This window comes from Triturus cristatus, chromosome 11 (assembly GCF_964204655.1).
Source record: "Triturus cristatus chromosome 11, aTriCri1.1, whole genome shotgun sequence".
In the NCBI taxonomy this organism is placed as follows: domain Eukaryota; kingdom Metazoa; phylum Chordata; class Amphibia; order Caudata; family Salamandridae; genus Triturus; species Triturus cristatus.
Window position 1 is genome coordinate 48,888,063 of NC_140594.1, and position 19,717 is coordinate 48,907,779.

General features: G+C 48.9%; 1 protein-coding gene across 1 annotated transcript in view; it reads right to left on the reverse strand.

Annotated features, from left to right (window-relative positions):
- LOC146783199 (uncharacterized) overlaps positions 1-19,099 on the reverse strand; it is a 153,525-nt gene extending 134,426 nt beyond the window's left edge. The window contains exon 1 of the mRNA XM_085632813.1: positions 18,969-19,099. The gene's annotated coding sequence lies outside the window, so the exon portion shown is untranslated. The remainder of the gene's footprint in view (positions 1-18,968) is intronic.
- Between the last annotated feature and the right edge of the window lie 618 nt (positions 19,100-19,717).

The following is a 19,717-nucleotide window of genomic DNA, read 5'->3' on the forward strand; positions in this document are numbered from 1 at the left end:
ACATTCCCCATGCATTCATATGGGAGGGCAGGCCTATCTCACCACATGCACTCAGAGTGCGCACGCACGTTACCCTGGGATACAGGGAAAGTGCGCAGAAACCAAAAAGTATTATCACCAAGTCACCAATAAAAGCAAAAAAAGTTCAGGGGTGAACCTGCCAGAAGGGCCAAGTCCAACACAACCCCCTTCCAGCCAAAACGCAGGGCAGACCAATCACCACCGTGATGGACTTCCCTGCTTGGGGCGATAGAACACGGACGCGGGCCCGCAACTGCAGGGACACCCTCCGGTTCTACGCCACGGTGAACCCATGGAATTCTTTCTAACACCACTGTCTGGACCAACTGGGCTACCCCACTGGTACTCCCAAGCTGTCCGCGGCCAAGACCAGGCCCTAGGCCACCCAGGTGCCACCGGTCTTTGCCTAACCATAGAGTGGGGGGTAGGAACCCCTGGCACATAGCGTCCATTCTCCACTCTTCCTGTCTGCAAGACAGGACTAGACTGCCACTGGTTCTCCAGCCTAGGGCCTACACCCTCAGGCGGACCAGGAGTCTCAGGGAAGGCTCTCCTCCCCCTACCTATTCTCCTAGGGTTCCTCCTCCTCTGGCGAGGGGTACACCTAGAACGCCATTCCAACCCAGGGTTTAACCCCTCAGATTGTACCGGGGCCAGAGGTGGGCTCTCCCACCCTCTGCACCCCCTTCCAGAGCCCTGCTCCCTACCAACTGGGGCGGTACCTCTGGAAGAAGAACCGGTCGGGACGCTGGTTACAGACGTCCCACCCTTCAGGTCAGGCTGATCCTGAACCTGGCCTTCCAACCTCCGGCCTAGAACCTTTGGTGGAATAATCCCCTGGCACTCCAGGACTTTGGGGGATTTACGCTCCATCCCCCTGAGGCTAACAAACGACACATACGCCGCGTGACTGTCTGTCTGGCGCGGATCTCCCGTCCCCTGTCCATCTGACAGTGCGCAGAGATCCCCCAGAACAGAAGTGGTGTCACCCTGGTCACTACACGGGATCCTAGCCCAACTGGGTAGTCCCTGACCCACTGGCTCTTCCACTGGGCAACTCATCCCCCAATCACTCCTCACGCTGGACTCCTGTACCCTTCCTACCGGAGCGGTACTGCCAGCCTCTAGAACCACAGGAGCCCTGGTTACAGGTGCTCCAGGTCCTCTACTCACTAAGAGTTCTTCCTCAAATGGGCTAACAGGACAGCCTAGGTCCCCAACTTGGTGTTCCCTCATGAAACCATCCAAGTCCTGAGGCAGGGTTTCGTACGCCTGGGGACCCTCGGTCACCCACTTACTCCCGTTCCACTGAGCCAGGCCGTAAGCCCCTACACCCTCCTCGCTATCCTGGGACCTAGCTGGGCTACACTGAGCTTCTTCCACCACGCTGGGCTGGAAGATACCTGACCCACTACTTTTGGAGTCACTCCCTAATGACTCTAGAGAACCTCTAGCACTTTCCCAGCGCTCTGCTTCATCCGCAAGCTCAAATGGACAAAAAGAGTTATACCTCAACAGGTGTTGGCGCAACCCCGGCACACAACAACTGAGCAGGTGTTCTTTGAGAACCAGATTACACAGTTTATCAAAATCAGATTCTGCGGAAACTTTTATCCAATCCAACAGTGCATCCTCACATTCATCCACAAACTCCTCCCAAGACTGGTGAGACAGTTTCCTACTGCCCCTGAACTTCAACCTTAACTCCTCCTCCTGGGGAACAGGTACCAGACTGGGGGAACTGGGATTGGGATTTCCTACACTGGAATCTATATGGCTGCCACCACTGGACTCAACCCTCCCTGGGGAGCCCAGAAAATTAAAACTGCGCGCAGGGGATAGTCCACCCTCCAGAGCTGATTTCTCCCTGGTGAAGGCCCTCTCAGCCTCCGCTATCCTCTCCTGCGCTAAGACCCTCTCGGTCTCCAACTTTTTCTCCTCCACATCCAGCTGTTGCTTCTCGACCTCCAGCTGCGCCATAGCCTGGGCATGCTCTAACCTGAGCTTTTCTAACGTCAGCTGGTGCTCCCTTTCTTTCCTCCTATGTTCCCACTCCTCTGGGGACAGGGAAAGGGATGAGGCGCTGCCTCCTACGCTGGACCCAGCAAGGGACTCCCTACCTATGGGGTCTGCACTCTCTACTGGCGTCCAGGTACTGTCATCCTCTTCCTCCTCTTCTGAATCTTCAGGGCTCCCCACAGACCCACCACCCTCCAGGTGTGAGGCCCGGGCCCTTTCCATACTGTGCTCAAGATCCCATGGACCCTTTTGCCATAGGACCAGGTGGTCCTGAAGTTCGTACAGAGTGTCGGACTCTCTCCCTGTACAGGACCTTTCTAACTCCTGCCTCTGGCGCCAAGCTAGCTCATAGGGATCACAAGCAGGCTCCATTCTGGCGGACGTTATGGTGAAAAGATTACACAGGGAACCTAGGGGTCTGAGCTTAACAGGAGTACACAATTCACAAAAAAAAGGGTTCAGCAAGCTCTCTATCCCAGAGAACTCACACTCACTCGTCTAGTGCCACACACCATTCATCCACACACAACCCTCCCCTCGGACTGGTAAGGCAGTTCCTACCACCCCTGATTCCTCAACCTGACCACAAGTGACACAGGTAACAACTCTGGGCGCAGGGCGGGGGACAAATGTACTGTACACTATTACGCTGCCACCACTGGATCCCACCCTCTGGTGAATCCAGAAAACACAATGCACTTAGGGGGATGATCTACCCTCCCGAGCTAGGGACACCTACCAATTAAGTCCCCACTGTAGGCCAACCCAAGAAATAGCAAACAGCACAGGGGCAGTTACCTCCTCCAGCTTCTACTGCAGGCCAACCCCAGAAATAACAAACAGCACAGGGGCAGTTACCTCCTGCAGCTTCTACTGCAGGCCAACCCCAGAAATAAACAGCACAGGGGCAGTTACCTCCTACAGTTTCTGGTTTCTGTCCTTGGCAGGACACTCAACTCAAAGTGCACAAGCAACACATTTCCACAGAAATGACATTTAAGAACAATAATCCCTATACCATGTGACTATCTAAATGCAGAGTTTTGTGGTGCAGCCAGTTGCCGCTGCGGTACAGCGCAAACGCAAGTCCAAATCCCACCGCTGATCACCAATGTTAGAAATGGGATTTCTGGTTGGCTAGGGCTTGCGCCAAAGCCAGGCAGAAAGGGTAAGTTACTTACCTGTAATCCTAGTTCTCTTCCAGGGGTATCCTCATCAAAGTCATAAGCACTGAATATTCCCGCCCATGTGCGGGGACCCCGGAAATAATAAAATTATATATGTAAAAAACATACATATATACAGCTCTGTATATGTATAAACATATATCATTTTTTCCAAGCAAATGCAGCCCCTATAAAAGAAGGCTAGGCAATGTATAAATACACATCCAATAATACATATAGGTATAATAAAACACCTAAATCTCTTTTTTTTTTTTTAATGAGGTAAACACTCATGAGAAAGCAAAAAAAAAAAGAGAAAACTGTGGGAAACACAGATCTACAACACATTGCTAGCCTGCAGGCTGCATTGCAATACAATACCATAGAGACTGAAAAGCCCTGTATAGGTAAAAACTGGCACCGTGCCTTTAAGGCAGCCCTGGCTTCCATATCCCATCATGCCTCAGGGGTGACAGTTAGGTCAGTTGTTCTTTGCGGGACCGTAGTCCTAAACACAAAGATATATCCTTTCCATAATGAATAATACACTTCTTCTCATTTGCCTGGGGAGGTGGGTGGGTTGCTTATGACTTTGATGAGGATACCCCTGGAAGAGAACTAGGATTACAGGTAAGTAACTTACCCTTCTCTTCCAGGGGATCCTCATCAATAGTCATAAGCACTGAATAGAGTAGCAAGCTCACCTTCCACCAGCAGGCAAATGAAAAAAAGATTGTACCACCCATGGAGAAAAAAGAATCATGAAAATGATTACGTTTGGAACAGATTCCTCAAGGAGGCTTGTCCTACTTGAGTGTCTGCTCTGGTGTCCGAATCCAGACAATAGTGTCTGGTAAAGGTGTGGACAGATCTCCAAGTGGCTGCCTTGCAGATCTCGGAGAGTGGGACATTATTGAGAAAAGCAGCGGTAGCCGCTTTTCCTCTTGTAGAATGCGCTCTAGTGCGCGCCCCAAATGGTTTCTGAGCCAGTTGGTAGGCCAATGTAATACTTGAAACAATCCACCTAGCTATGGAACGCTTGGATGCAGCAAAGCCCATGCGGACAACCCCATAGTTCACAAACAATTGATCAGATTTCCTGACATTCTTAGTCCTATCTAGATAGAATTTTAGGACCCTTTGACATCTAGAGAATGTAACGCCCTCTCTGCCGGAGAGGAGGGGTTGGGAAAAAAGGTTGGTAAGGAGATGGCTTGGTTTACATGAAACTCCGATACCACCTTAGGTAGGAACGAAGGGTGCGTTCTCATCACCACCCTATTCAGATGAAACATAGTGTAGGGTTCTTTAGAACAGAGGGCCTGTATCTCACTGACCCTCCGTGCTGAAGTGATGGCTATTAAAAATGCTGTCTTCCATGTGAGGTGCTGTAGGGTAGCCTTATGAATCGGCTCAAAAGGAGAACCCATGAGCCTTGACAGCACCAAGTTTAGCTCCCAGGAAGGAGAGGGAGGTCTAACAGGGGGATAGACTTTCTTGAGTCCTTGCAAGAAATCCTTCACTACCTGCACTTTAAAAAATGACTGCTGTGAAGGCGAACGCCTGTATGCTGTTATGGCTGCTAGGTGAACCTTTATGGATGAAAATTTCAACCCTGCCCTCGCTAAATGTAGAAGATAGGGCAAAATTACATCCTCCTGGCATTTAGTTGGATCATAATGATGCTGAGCACACCATATATAAAACCTTTTCCACTTACAGAAGTAGGAGTGTCTTGTCGAAGGCCTCCTGGCTTCCTTCAGTATGGACATACACTCTTGAGGGAGGTTCAGATGGCCATACTGGAGGACTTCAGGAGCCATGCTGTTAAGCTCAGCGAGGGAAGGCTGGGATGGTAAATCTTCCCCCGCATCTTGGACAACAAGTCCGGCCTGCACGGCAGCCGCTTGTGGGGGCGGATCGACATGTGTAGGAGATCCGTGTACCACCACTGCCTCGGCCAGTCCGGTGCTATGAGGATCATCTTGGCAGATGAATTCTGCAATTTGGTCACCACCTTGGGGATTAGTGGGAGAGGCGGAAAAGCGTACACAAATGTCATTGACCAATTGATCAAAAGGGCATTCCCTAGGGATCCTGGTCGATGGTATCTTGAGGCGAAGCCTCGGCATTTTGTGTTTTGCTCGTCCGCGAAGAGGTCCACTTGCGGACGCCCCCATTCCCCGAAGATGTCTTCTAACACCTCGTCGTTTATTACCCAGTCCTCTGGTTCTTGAAAATGCCGACTGAGTAAGTCCGCTTGCACGTTGAGTTCTCCTGGTAGGTGCACCGCTTTCAATGAGATGTTCCTTGCTAGGATCCAGTGCCACAGGGACTGAGCTTCCAGCGAGAGCGTTCTGGATCGAGTACCCCCCTGCTTGTTCAGGTAGTACATTGTGGTGGTATTGTCCGTCTGCACTAGAATGGTACTCGTCGTGATCGCAGGCAGGAACGCTTTGAGGGCTAGGTGGACTGCCCTGAGCTCCAGCATGTTGATGTGGTACAACTGCTCGCTGCTGGACCACTGTCCCTGAGTTTGCAGAGATCCAAAATGCGCACCCCATCCCTGAAGGGATGCGTCGGTGATTAAGGTCTGAGTTGGGGGCTCTTGATGGAAGGGGATCCCCACTTGTAGATTCCTTGGCTTCAGCCACCACTTGACTGACTGCTTGGCTGCAGAGGAGAGGCAAACTTTTTCTTCCCACAGGGAGTTCCTTTGATCCCATTTGTCCTCGAGATCTTGCTGGAGAGGACGCATCCTTAGCCTGGCATTGGGCACTAGGAAAATGCAGGATGCCATGGCCCCTAGCAGAGATGAGATCTGCCTTGCCGACGACAGATCGTTGGTTATAATCTGCCTGCCTTTTAGAATAATGGATGACTGTCTTTCCTCCGAAGGAAACACTTTTCCTACTCCGGAGTCTATAGTTGCACCCAGGTAGTGGATCCTCTGTGTTGGTGAAAAATTGGACTTTTTGGCATTCACTCTGAGACCCAACTTGCGACATAAGTTCAGGCATAGCGACAGCTGTGACCGCACATTCTGAGGCGATGAGCCCTTTATTAGCCAGTCGTCTAGGTAGGGATAGACGAAGACTCCTGCGCGCCTCAGAGCAGGCGCTACTACTGCCACACATTTTGTGAATACTCGAGGAGCTGACTTCAGGCCAAATGGGAGGACTTTGAACTGCTAGTGAGAGTTGCCTACCACAAACCTGAGAAATTTTCGATGATTCCGTAGGATGGGAATATGAAAATATGCGTCCTGAAGGTCCAGCGAACACATCCAATCGCCCTTCCGGAGAAGAGGATATATTTGGTGGAGCGCCAGCATGCGAAATTTTTCCTTTCTTATGTGTTTGTTCAGTATCCGTTGGTCTAAAATGGGTTTGAACTCTGCCTTCACACTCCTCTTTTGAATGAGAAAGTATCTGGAGTAAACTCCCTTTCCTCTTTGGTTTTTGGGCACCTTTTCTATTGCAGATTTGAGTAGAAGCGTCGCTACCTCTTCTCTGAGCTGCTTCAGATGCTGGGATGAATTGACAGGAGGAATTGATGGGGGGTGACTTCTGAAACGAAGTGAGTACCCATGACGCAGTATATTCAGGACCCACTTGTCCCTTGTGATGGACTGCCACTCTGGAAGATGATGTGCAACACTTCCTCCCACCGGAGCGGTGGACAGCATCGGAGGAAGCGGCTTCTCATTGCTTCCCCGGAGCTTTGTTTCCAGCATTAGACTGCCTGTTGTTACCCCGTCCCCTGGATGGTTTGCGGGACTGGTATTGCTGTTTCTTTTGACCTTGCTGGTCCTGGTTCTTTTGCCAATGAGGGGTTTGAACCCTCTGTTGGTAATTGCGCCTGTCATTTCCCTTTCGGCGTCGAAACTCTTTTCTCTTTTCAAGCCCGACGGCTTTCATGGTCTTCAGCTCTGCCTTCATACGGGCCATTTCTTCGTCTGCATGGGACCCAAAAAGAGAACTACCGGAGAAAGGCAGGTTTAGTATTCTTGCCTGCGCTTCCGGTTTCAAGGCCGTCAATCTAAGCCAAGATTATCTTCTGGCTGTGATTCCGTGTGCATATTCATGCGCTGCCAGTGTTGCCCCGTCCGCCGCTGCACTTATGACCTGGTTAGAAACCAGACTTCCCTCATGCAAAATTTCTTCAAAGTCCCGTCTGTCCTCTGATGGAACTTTGTCAATGAACCTCTGAAGAGAGTCCCATAAGGATCTATCATAGCGCCCCAGAAGCGCTGAGGCACTGGCCACCTTTAAACTTGAGGATGCTGAGCCGCAAACTTTCCTCCCCCAGGAATCTTGCGTCTTACTGTCCTTATCTGGTGGCACCGTTGAAGACCCCGCTACTGCATGTGTCTTCCTGGCAGCGGCGGTGTCGACAGAGTCCGGTGGAGGATCTGATTTTAGAAATAGAGGATCCTCCGGAGCTGGACGGTACTTTTTTAGAATCCTCGCCGGCGCGTTTTGGTGGTTGCTGGCGTGAGAAAAATATCCATTACTGGTTGCAACAAACCAGGGACTAACGGCAATAACGGGCGTGACACCGTGCGTTCATGAAGAGTTTCAAAGATTATGGATGAAGTGGTCTCCTGAACCGGCATAGGGATATTTAATTTTGTAGCTCCTCTACACAACACTTCCTGAAACGTAGAAATATCATCCACCGGAGATACCCGAGAGGGTGGCGTCTCCGAGAGTGTCGGTGAATAATCCCTTCTGGATGATCTAGAAGAAGGGGAGGTAGAAGGGGTCCTACGGCGCGTTTTCTCTGATCTGGTCGACTCTCTTCTGCGGGAGGAAGACCTGGATCGCCTTCTTGGTGTTCGAGAGTGACCTCGAGATTCTCTTCCCCGAGAACCTGGTCTGATCGGTCTCGCTGGGAATTCCATGCCCCTTAATCCTGTTAGTGATGCCCTTACTGCGTCAGGCATAGCAGAGTCCTGGGGCATCTCCCTTACGGGACTTTGAGGTACCGCATTGTCCTCTTCCTGCGAACTTTCCTCTCTTGCAGGTACTGGAGATTGATGCACAAGCTCTGGTGATTCGGATCTTGAACTTGAGCCCTCTGATCCTGAAGGCGAGATAGATATAGGACGCGGTGACTCAGGAGTTGTATATATCAGTCTATGAGGGGATTTGCGCCTTGAGACTGGCCGAATCGTAAGGCGAACATGTGACACCTCCTGCGTACCCTCAGCAGAGGGCTGCCTCGACGGTGATAGGCCTATCACCGGAGATCTTGGACTCGAATCCTCGAGGCTCAGAGTTTCTTGTCTCGACGTCGAGATTATCTTCGACGGAGGCTTTATGTACCTCTCCAAAGCTTTGGAGACCTGTGAGGACGGAGGCACCTGCCTCGACGTCAACTCCGACGGAGGCATCTGCCTCGACGTCGACTCCGACGGAGGCCCCTGCCTCGACGTCGGTCTTGACGGAGGCATCTGCCTCGACGTCGACTCCGACGGAGGCCCCTGCCTCGACGTCGGCCTTGACGGAGGCGCCTGCCTCGACGTCGACTCCGACGGAGTCGCCTTTCTCGACCTCATTCTTGACGGATACTTCTGCCTCGACGTCGAATGCTCCGACGACGTCGAAAACCTCTTCGCCGACGAACGATGTTTCCTCGACGGCGATCTTGTTCTTGACGGCGATCTTGGTCTCGACGTTGACTGTTGCGACGTCGACTGATGTCTCGCCGACCTCGACGTCGAACGATGTCTTTCCTTCGACGGCGAACGATATCTCTGTGCAGACGTCGATCGATCCTCTCTTGACGTCGACAGATGCTTTTTCGACGTTGAACTGTGGCGCCGAGTCCTCGACGCCGATCTTTTAGACGCCGTCGACGTCGAACGCATCCGCTTCGACGCTGAATCTAAAGTCGACGATGATTTTCTCTTTGTAGCATGACTTCCCCTTGACTCCTCACCTCTCAGCGACGATCCCGCCGCTGGAGTCTTCGACGCCGAGCCCGACGTCGATGGGGAGCAAACAGGGACCAACTGCTTCGACGTCGACCGTTCTGCTAAGCCGTACAGTCTAATCCTCTCCCTCTCCTTTAAAGTCCTTTTGGAAAGGTCTTTACAATGATGGCATGTTGCTGGAGAGTGAGAGTCCGGCAGACAGATAATACACACCTCATGTGTGTCTGAAGCAGCCTTCTTTTTTCCACAAGATGGACATGGAATAAATAAAGAAGGCATTGTTCTGACAAAACAGCAAAAAAATCAGTCAGAAAACACAGGATACCAACTTCCTCTCAGATGTTATAAGAAGAAGTCCAAAAAATCTTTAAGTTGTAATATTTCTTGACTAAAGAGTCAAAAAAGAAGAGAGCTGAATTCCAGGGTCCTGACTGAAGGCGCCGGAAAGAACAACTGACCTAACTGTCACCCCTGAGGCATGATGGGATATGGAAGCCAGGGCTGCCTTAAAGGCACGGTGCCAGTTTTTACCTATACAGGGCTTTTCAGTCTCTATGGTATTGTATTGCAATGCAGCCTGCAGGCTAGCAATGTGTTGTAGATCTGTGTTTCCCACAGTTTTCTCTTTTTTTTTTTGCTTTCTCATGAGTGTTTACCTCATTAAAAAAACAAAGAGATTTAGGTGTTTTTTTATACCTATATGTATTATTGGATGTGTATTTATACATTGCCTAGCCTTCTTTTATAGGGGCTGCATTTGCTTGGAAAAAATGATATATGTTTATACATATACAGAGCTGTATATATGTATGTTTTTTACATATATAACATATATAATTTTATTATTTCCAGGGTCCCCGCACATGGGCGGGAATATTCAGTGCTTATGACTATTGATGAGGATCCCCTGGAAGAGAACCACCACTCTAGTCAGGGCAAGGAAGGTACACGCCAAAGATAACCCCTGCTCACCCCCTTGGTAGCTTGGCACGAGCAGTCAGGCTTATCTCTGAGGCGATGTGTAAAGCGTTTGCGCGCGCACCCAGCAACAACACCCAAGGCCCACCACAAAGGAAACTCAACACAAGGTATTATATAAAAATAGCCTTTGTATTATACCAAAACACATTAGATAAAACACACACTTTACAATGTGCCAACAGGCACGGGCAGAATTTACAAGGGATTATATATACAGGGGACAGGGCCACATGGACCACTGTCAGGAATTAGCACTTGGCAGAAATTAGCACTTAGAACATAAGAATAATACTTTAGAACATAGCACATACAATCACTGTAGCACTAAAAATAGAACATGTAGCACACAACCAGTAACTACTGGTAACAGTCAAGTACCACCTACGCAACCCTAACCACCTTAGGAAAATATCGCGCAGGGAACCAGGACCTTACTAGCACCACCTGTACTAGGGGAAAACAACCACCTAAGTATCACAATACCTGTAGGGGTAATAGCACGTTACACATGATGCATCACATTCAGAGGTGTAGGAAAGGAAAACACATGATGCATAAAATACATTCAGAGGTGCAGGACAAGAAACAATAGCGCATAACTCACATTAGCCACCACTATGGCAGTCCCTAGGCCAACTGGCCTTGAAGGGGCAAGGACGCCCTGTGTCCAGAAAAGTCAGGGCACGGCTGCGCAAGCTGCGCAAGCCAAAACACAGAGGCCACAACCTAAACGTTGCAGCTGCCCACTAAGTGCTGGGCAGCGGTAGGACAATGATGGGGCCAACGCTGGAGCCTGGCAGGCTCTGTCCACGGACTGTCCCCTGAGCCCCTCTGGGCTCTGAACGATAAAGAAATGCCCCGTTAGAGCCTCACAGGCTCAATAAACAAATGTGCCCCTAAAACGTGGTGGGAGCCTCGTGGGCTCTAGGCAACCAATGCGCCATCGTTGGAGTCCCTCTGGACTCGGAAATACTGCCCCCAACCGTTGGAGTCCCACGCGGGGGACTCGTGAGCCTCGCAGGCTCTGGCAAACAATGTGCCCACGTGTTGGAGCCTCACAGGCTCTATCAAAATGCCCCCGGTCGTTGGAGCCTTCCCGGCTCTGAAACAAAATGCCCCCGGTTGTTGGAGCCTTCACTGGGCTCACGAACAGGGATGCCCCCGGTGGAGCGCACTCGCTCCGTACACAACACGAGGATGCCCCCACTCACCGGGACTCCGTCGGCGCAGACGACACGCGGGGCTCTCGTCTCCGGGACGTCACTCACGAGGCAGATGCAGCGGGGCTCTCACCGGCCACGGGAGCCCCGCTTCTCCCTCGCTACCGTCCGCTTCCTTTCTTGTCCGCTTCCTGTCTTCCGGACGAGGGCCCGGGGCACAGAATAGGCTCCTGCCTGCTCCGGGGCTCAGACCAGCCGCGATTCTCTGGAAGGAGGCGGGGTAGGCTCCCGCCCTCCTAGTTCCGGCTCCGGTTTTCCCGGAGTCCCGCCCCCGGCCTGCCTGACTTCCCTCGAGCCCGGCCGCTGCGGTGATCTTCTCCTTACACCGAAGCGCGGGGTGGGCTCCCACCTTCGTATTAACGTCCAAGATGAGGAGATAAGCGGGGTGGGCACCAGCTATAAATTAAAGCACCAAAAGCGGGGGAATCCCCTTTTCAAAATGCGCGCAGCCCCAGGCTGCAGGGAAACAGAAGCGCTACCCCTCAAAGGTTGCCAAAAAGCGCTCCCAGGCGCTAGGTCCCACAAATCAAGAGCTCCCAGTGGTTTAGGGACAAAGAACCCCAATGTCCAGCAAAGTTCTTCCCTGCATGCAGCAGGGCAGGGGTGGGGGGCAAGGCTGGACCCAGAGCCAGCTCACTGGGCCTCCAGGCAGGGAGGTAGTCCAAGTGGCAGTCCTCTGGTCCAGCAGCAGCAGCAGCCCCCCTCAGGTAAGATCCTGGCAGAGAACAAATTGTAAGGGGACACAGCCCCTTTTTATACAGTAAAAGTCTTTGTCTGAAGGTGCAGGGAAGGGGCGAACCAGTTACAACAGGTTCCTGAGCACTTTGTTTTGCTCAGCCCCTCTCCCTATTCACTGGGCAGGCCAGGGTCATCAGAAGCACCACAGGGGCCGGAGCCAGCATTGTGTGGGGAAAGCCCTGTCCTATTCAGGACCCAGGTGTACTCCTCCCCAGCCATCAGTATGCTAAACTCCCCATTCACCACTGGGTGACTCCTCCTGACCCTGGGGATTTCCCTAGTCCGTCACATGACCTCCACCAGCCAATCGCCAGACAAGCCACACATTTTACACTGCACACCGAAGTGCCCACTTCTAGAAGTGGCACTTCCACACTAGGTACATGCACGCCGCACACATCATCGCGCAGCATTCAATCACACGAGTCCGCACATACCAAACTCGGGCCTGCACACCCCACGCATCAGGAACTACTAGGGACACTTACATTCCCCATGCATTCCTATGGGAGGGCTGGCCTATCTCACCACATGCACTCAGAGTGCGCACGCACTTTACCCTGGGACACAGGGAAAGTGCGCAGAAACCAAAAAGTACTATCACCAAGTCACCAATAAAAGCAAAAAAAGTTCAGGGGTGAACCTGCCAGAAGGGCCAAGTCCAACATGACTTAAACAAAAAAATATAATGGCATCGAAATAGAGTCTGTCCCAAAACTGATGTCCACAAATTAAGCACGGAATCTGCGTTGCTGAGAGCTGCCAAAAATAAATCTCAATGTACAAAATTAAATACTCCGGTAATGATATGAGTAAAAGGAGCAGGGGAATGGTTACTAGCGATAGCGCTGAGGCGTGGAGGAGCAGCTACTTCTGGAAGGTAGGGACTACGGAGCTAAGACAACATGGGCATCGTAGGCAGCAAACAAAATACTTTAAAAAACCACAAAGGCTAATACGGGTATTGACCCAATCAAAAAACAAAGGAAGATGCAGGGCACAGGAAACCAGCCGGAGGAGATGAAAGCAAAAAAGGGAGGGGAGTGGCTCAGAAAACCAGCCAGGAGACGAGACAACGAGGACGCACAAGGTAGAGGGCGCAAAAGCCTCGTAACTCACAGATTCCAGGCGAGATTCAGAACTGGGCGAGGACGAAGGATCCAAGGGTTTCAGGAACGGAGACTCGAAAGGGAAATTTCGAAGATACTCGAGCACAGCGGAAAGCCAAGCGCTCTCTTCTTCCAGATGCGTTATTTCACGTGCTCTAGGGATCGTGTAAAAAGTATCTATCTGGGTCACCTCTCGGAAGGTAAGGGGCTGTCTATAAGTCTCCGACTCCTACGTATTTAGGTGCCTTTTCATAATTGAAATCCTGTGACTATACATGTAGCCAGATTCCTGACAGTTCTCCCACCCAAAGGTCGATTCACAGGACGAGGTTTAGTAGGATGAAGGGCATGAAACCTGCGAACTAAGCGAGGTGCATGTACGTTATCAGCAGGTTCCCATGATCGATCATGGTATCCTACCCAGTCAATGAAATACTGCAACTTCCCCTTGTATCTATGAGAATCCAAAATTATTTTTACTTCATATTCTCTTTCTCCATTAACCAGTACAGGAGGAGGGGGTTTTTCTGGTTATAGGGAGGGAGTATACTTCTTGATCAAAGAGCTGTGGAATACGGGATGTATTTTCATTTCAGGGGGAAGTTCTAATTTTAGAGTGACAGGGGTTAGAACCTTTTACACTGTATAAGGTCCTATAAATCAAGGTTGTAATTTTCTAGGGCCTTCTAATCGTAGATTTCTAGTGGATAACCAGACTTTCTCACCTGATTCATATTGGGGTTCTAGGCTACGCTGTTTATCCGCCTGTTCTTTCATGTCTTCTTTAACTCGTTGCAATTCTTTCTTTGCAACATCCCAAGTGGCTAGAAGAGACTTTTGATGATTGTTAACTGCAGAGATATTAGTCAATACCGAGGGCAGTATACAGGGAAGGAAACGTGGATGATGTGCGTGTGAAAAGTAAAAGGGTGAGATCCCAGTAGAGGAGTGTGTAGTGTTATTATATGCAAACTCTGCTAAAGGAAGTGCCTGCACCCATTCACTAGTTATGGTGGTTGGAAGACAACGCAAATATTGTTCCACGGTTTGGTTGGTGCGTTCTGTTTGTCCATCTGTCTGGGGGTGAGATGATGTAAATAATTTATGATCGATCCCTAAAGCTGTGCACATGCCTTTCCAAAACCTCGACACAAATTGTGTACCTCTATCAGATATATTAATGGACGGGAGTCCATGTAAACACACTATATGCGTAAGGAACACCTGTACTAATTCACTAGATGAAGGTCATTTTTTAAGTGGGACAAAATGGGCCATTTTTGAAAGCATGCCTACCACTACAAATATCGTTTTGTGCCCCTGACAGCGAGGAAGATCTGTAATAAAATCCATGCTGATGGAGTGCCATGGTATGGGGGGAATAGATGTGGGTCGGAGTAAGCGAACAGGAGAACCATACAGAGACGTTTGTCTTGCACAAACAGGGCAAGCTTTAACAAAGGCAGTTTCATCTTTACTAATCCCTTCCCACCAAAACCATCTAAGACAGGTCTGTAGGGTTTTATCGCCACCAGGATGTCCCGCAAGGGCACTGTTATGGCACCATTTCATGACTTGCAGCTGCAACGAAGGGCGTAGGTACGTATAGTTTATTTTCATGATAATATAACCTCTGATTCACATGATTTGCAGGATTTTCTTTCCACTGAGATGGTGATGCAGGCTTTCATCAATTTGTCTACAAACGTTTTCTCAGGTTCTCTTCTAATCTCCCCAAGTCCAACAATCCTGTCGGAGGGTATTATGGGGGGAGGGACATTAAGAACAATTGTTGTATCCGAACCCAACCTAGATAAGGCATCTGCTTTGCCGTGTTGGGGTCCCGGTCGGTAAGTGATCAGAAAATCATACGTGCTAAAAAATGAGACCCATCTCATTTGGCGAGGGGTGAGAGCTTGGGCAGATCAAAAAACTAAGTTTCGGTGGTCGGAGTAGATGGTGATGGTATGTGGGGAACCTACTAAAAAATGTCTCCATTCCTCAAATACCAAATTGATTGCTAGGAGTTCTCGCTCTCCAATAGTTTAATTTTGCTCTGCTGGTAACAAGGTTTTTGAGAAATATTTAGAGGATGCAGCCGTCCAGTTACTGGATTTCATTGGGATAACACCCCTCCCACGACGTGTTGTGATGCATCAGCTTCCACGTAGAAGGGCAGTGTGTTGTCAGCCTGTTGTACAATAGGCGCTGTAGTGAATTTTTCTTTAAGTGTTGTGAATGCTCGTTCAGCTTCTTCAGATCATACGAACGACACACCTTTACGTAGAAGTTTTGTGATGGGAGTCAGAAGATCAGAGAAATGATCGATGAACCGACAATAAAAGTTGACTAACCCAATAAAAGAATGCACTTCTTTTACAGATTTGGGACTGGGCCATTTCACAATCACATCAATCTTCTTGGAGTCCATATGAACACCTTGTGGAGTAATTACAAATCCAAGAAAGTCTACCTGCGTCGTATGAAAGAAGCTCTTATCGAGCTTGGCAAACAAGTGATTCTTTCAACTTCTGCAATATTTTTGTCACATGTTCCACAAGTTCATCTTCTGTTTTAGAATATACCAAGATATCATCGATATACACAATGACGAAAATATCCGGGTATCTGCGTAGTATCTTATTCACAAAGAATTGGAATGCCGCAGGGGCATTGCATAAGCCGAACGACATCACGCAATATTCGAAGAGACCAAATTTTGTGCGGAATGCTGTCTTTCATTCATCTCCCTCCTTGATTCTGATCAGATGATAAGCACCACGTAAGTCAATCTGGGTGAAGATTTTTGCTCCACGTACTTGATCCAATAATACAGAAATAAGGGGAAGGGGATATTTGTTCTTCACAGTTACTTTATTTAAAGCGCGATAGTCTAGACAAGCACACAATCCTCCTTCTATCTTAGGGATAAAAAATAGGGGCGAGGAGACCGGAGAGCAAGAATGTCTAATAAACCCCTTAGACAGCATTTTATCCAGATAGGCTTTTAAATATTCGGTTTCAGGTGCTGTTATATATGCGGCTAACCGGTAGTTTGGCTCCTGGGATAAGGTCAATCCGGCAGTCATAGCTGCGATGAGGAGGGAGTGCTGTGGCCTTGACTTCATCGAATACTTCTCTGAAGCTGAGGTAATAGGATGGTAGGGAAGACAAGTCAGACGCCGTGTTCAGAGCGCAACCTACTGGTTGATTCCAATCACACGCATACTTATAACAATGTAACAGGCATTGTTGTGACTTCAATGTCACTGTCCTGGTCACCCAATCAATGATCGGGTTGTGTTTTTGTAGCTTTGGCATGCCTAGTATGGCACCAAAGGTAGGGGTATCAATCAGATCAAAAGTGATGAATTCGGAGTGTCCATTACTACACACCATGAACAGCGGAGGTGTTTGATACTTGATTAATCCTGATGATAGTTCTGTGCCGTCTACAGCTCTCACTGGTTCAGGTCACATTTTCTGCTCAAATTGGATTCCTAATGCCCGAGCCAGTTTAAGATCAAGAAAGTTCCCCTTGGCACCGGAATCCAGAAGGATGGATAGTTGTTGTCTATTTTGCAATGATATGATCAATGAGACGGTCAAGGTAAAATACTTGGGTAGAGGTGAATCATTGATGGTTCTGGCTTTCGAGACCTTAACATTCGCAACACTTGAAGAAGCAGTCTCTCTTTTGTCCAAGTGATCTAGTTTCCCGACAAGGCTGCACCAGATCCGCTGCTAGCATAACTTTTCATAGACGCACGAGGTTTGACTGGGCATTCTCTGGCAAAGTGACCTCCCTTGCCACAATAAAGACAAAAATTATTTTTCTTCTCTTGTCTTTTTCTTCCGCAGTGAGAGGTCCTCTGATCCCCTCTATTTGCATGGATTCACATATTTCTTTGCTGTTCTTAACCTCCTTTTTCTCAGTGCGGACGAATAGAAGTCTAGCAGGAACACTCTGATTCTTTTCTCCTTTTCTCTCACTTAGTCTGTGATCCGACTTGACCACTAAATCGATAAATGCTGGACAATCTTCAGGAGGATCCACTATTTGGGATAACTGGTCTTTGAGCACATCACACAGCCCCTATAAAAAAGAGAGGTTCTTCTTTCTTCTGGCCAATGTGTTTCGGCTACTAATCTATTGAAGCTGGTAAAGTACGAAAGCAGATCCTTGGACCCCTGTCTTAGATTTAGTAAAGCATTGTCGCTAGCTTGCATGAAAGTGTGTTTTGAGAAAAGGCTTTTCATTTCGTCTTGAAACTGAGGGAAATCATACAATAATGGATTGTTGTTCTCTACTAAAGGAACAGCCCAATCTGCGGCGTTACCAACTAGATAGGAAATGACAAAGGCGATTTTGACAGCATCGTCTGGGAAGGCGGCAGCTTTACATAAGAATTGCAGATGGCACTGGTTCATGAAGATACTATATTTAGCGCTATCACCGTTGAATCGTTCAGGCATTGCTAGGGGGACTGGGCTAGGTGTATGCACCGTGAAATGCACTGGAGGGATATTCACTTCATCTCTCGCAGAGGCCCCACTACTAGGGGAAGGAATAAAAAAACGAGCAGGCTGGATATAACTCTTCCTACTTTTTGGAATGGTTCCTGGATTTTGGGCTTTCAACTGATCTACCTCTTCATGGAGGCGTTGATTCTCAGTCCGTAGTCTCCCTACCTCTGATTGCAGGTCTACCAATGCTGCTGTGAGTTCTTCCATAGAAGGACTTTGCAGAGTGGTATGGTATTCGGTGTCTAAGGTAGTCCTAGCGCCGTCTAGGTTCATCTTTGCTCAGGTGGAACACAATTCTTGGGCTTGGCTTTCTGTTAGGGGTCACCCCTTGTTCAATAGGTGAGGGTGACAAAAGTTCCACCCTCACCCTCTGAAAGCAGATTCTAGTGGAACTGAGAACCCGTCACAGAACACTGCTCCCAAAAGGTGAGGAGAATTAAACAGAGTGAACCCCACTCTTCTCTTGATGTGACAGGCCGCCCCAGATGAATGGACAAGGAGATTCAAGAAGCTGTAAAATGAAATATAAGCCTAGTTCTTCCAATAAATAAGAGGCAATTCATTTTATGAGAAGGCACGTGAACAAGTCAAGAAACAGGAGGCTGCCCACTTACCAACCACGCTTGCTGGAGCAATCACTGGGTCTGGGAGGGAAGGAGTTGCGTCACTCCTTAACTGACACTGTCGCAAAACAGTGTCATCTCCAGGACAGGGCCCAAATAATATGAAGACTCCTTCAGGAACTTAAATGAACAGTTGCCAGGTTAGTGCAGCGGAAGTCCAAAAAGTAAAACCTGACTTAAACAAAAAATATATAATGGCATCGAAATAGTCTGTACCAAAACTGATGTCTACAAATTAAGCAGGGAATTTGCGTCGCTGAGAGCAGCCCAAAATAAATCTAAACGTGCAAAATTAAATACTTCGGTAATGATATGAGTAAAAGGAGCGGGAGAATGGTTACTAGCGATAGCGCTGAGGTGTGGAGGAGCAGCTGCTTCTGGAAGGTAGGGACTACTGAGCTAAGACACCAGAGGCGTCGTAGGCAGCAAACAAAATACTTCAAAAAACCACAAAGGCTGATACAAGTATTGATCCGATCAAAAAACAAAGGACGATGCGGGGCACAGGAAACCAGCCGGAGGAGATGAAAGCAAAAAAGGGAGGGGAATGGCTCAGAAAACCAGCCGGGGGACGAGACAACGAGGACGCGCAAGGTAGAGGGCGCAGAAGCCTCGTAACTCACAGATTCCAGGCGATTTTTAGAACTGGGCGAGGACGAAGGATCCAAGGGTTTGAGGAACAGAGACTCCAAAGGGAAATTTAGAAGATACTCGAGCACAGCGGAAATCCAAGCGCCCTCTCCTTCCGGATGCGTAATTTTACGTGCTCTAGGGATCGTGTAAAAAGTATCTATCTGGGTTCACCTCTCGGAAGGTAAAGGGCCGTCTATAAGTCTACGACTCCTACGTATTCAGGTGCCTTTTCATAATCGCAATCCTGTGACTATACATGTAGCCTGATTCCTGACAACCATCTATGCTGAGGAATTGTTCTTGCATTAGATCTATTCCAGGCTAGCGTGACCCCTTACAACAACATTTTCACAATGGGCACATCTCGACTATCCTCAAATTAAATCAAACAAAAGTATGCCATTCTCTAGCTCTAGTCAACTGGATCACATCTGCAGTGGTATGAAAGTCTCAGCCCATAGGTTACTCATAGGGATCACCCTTCTGCTCCCTAATTGTGGGAGCACCAGTGCCTAATTTGTAAAAACACTTAAAAAATGAGGGCTGGTGCCCAAAGTTGCACTCCGGCAGTACCATTAAAAACTGGCATACTGAATACCAATTGCTCCTTAGTGTTGAATCCCTTTGGCCTCTGTAATCCATTACAAGGCACTGCCGTCCCTTTATATCACTCTTGCCAGTCCCTGCTTTTTCCCTTTTTGACCATTATTACATCTTTCTCTTCCTCCTTCTTTCCCCC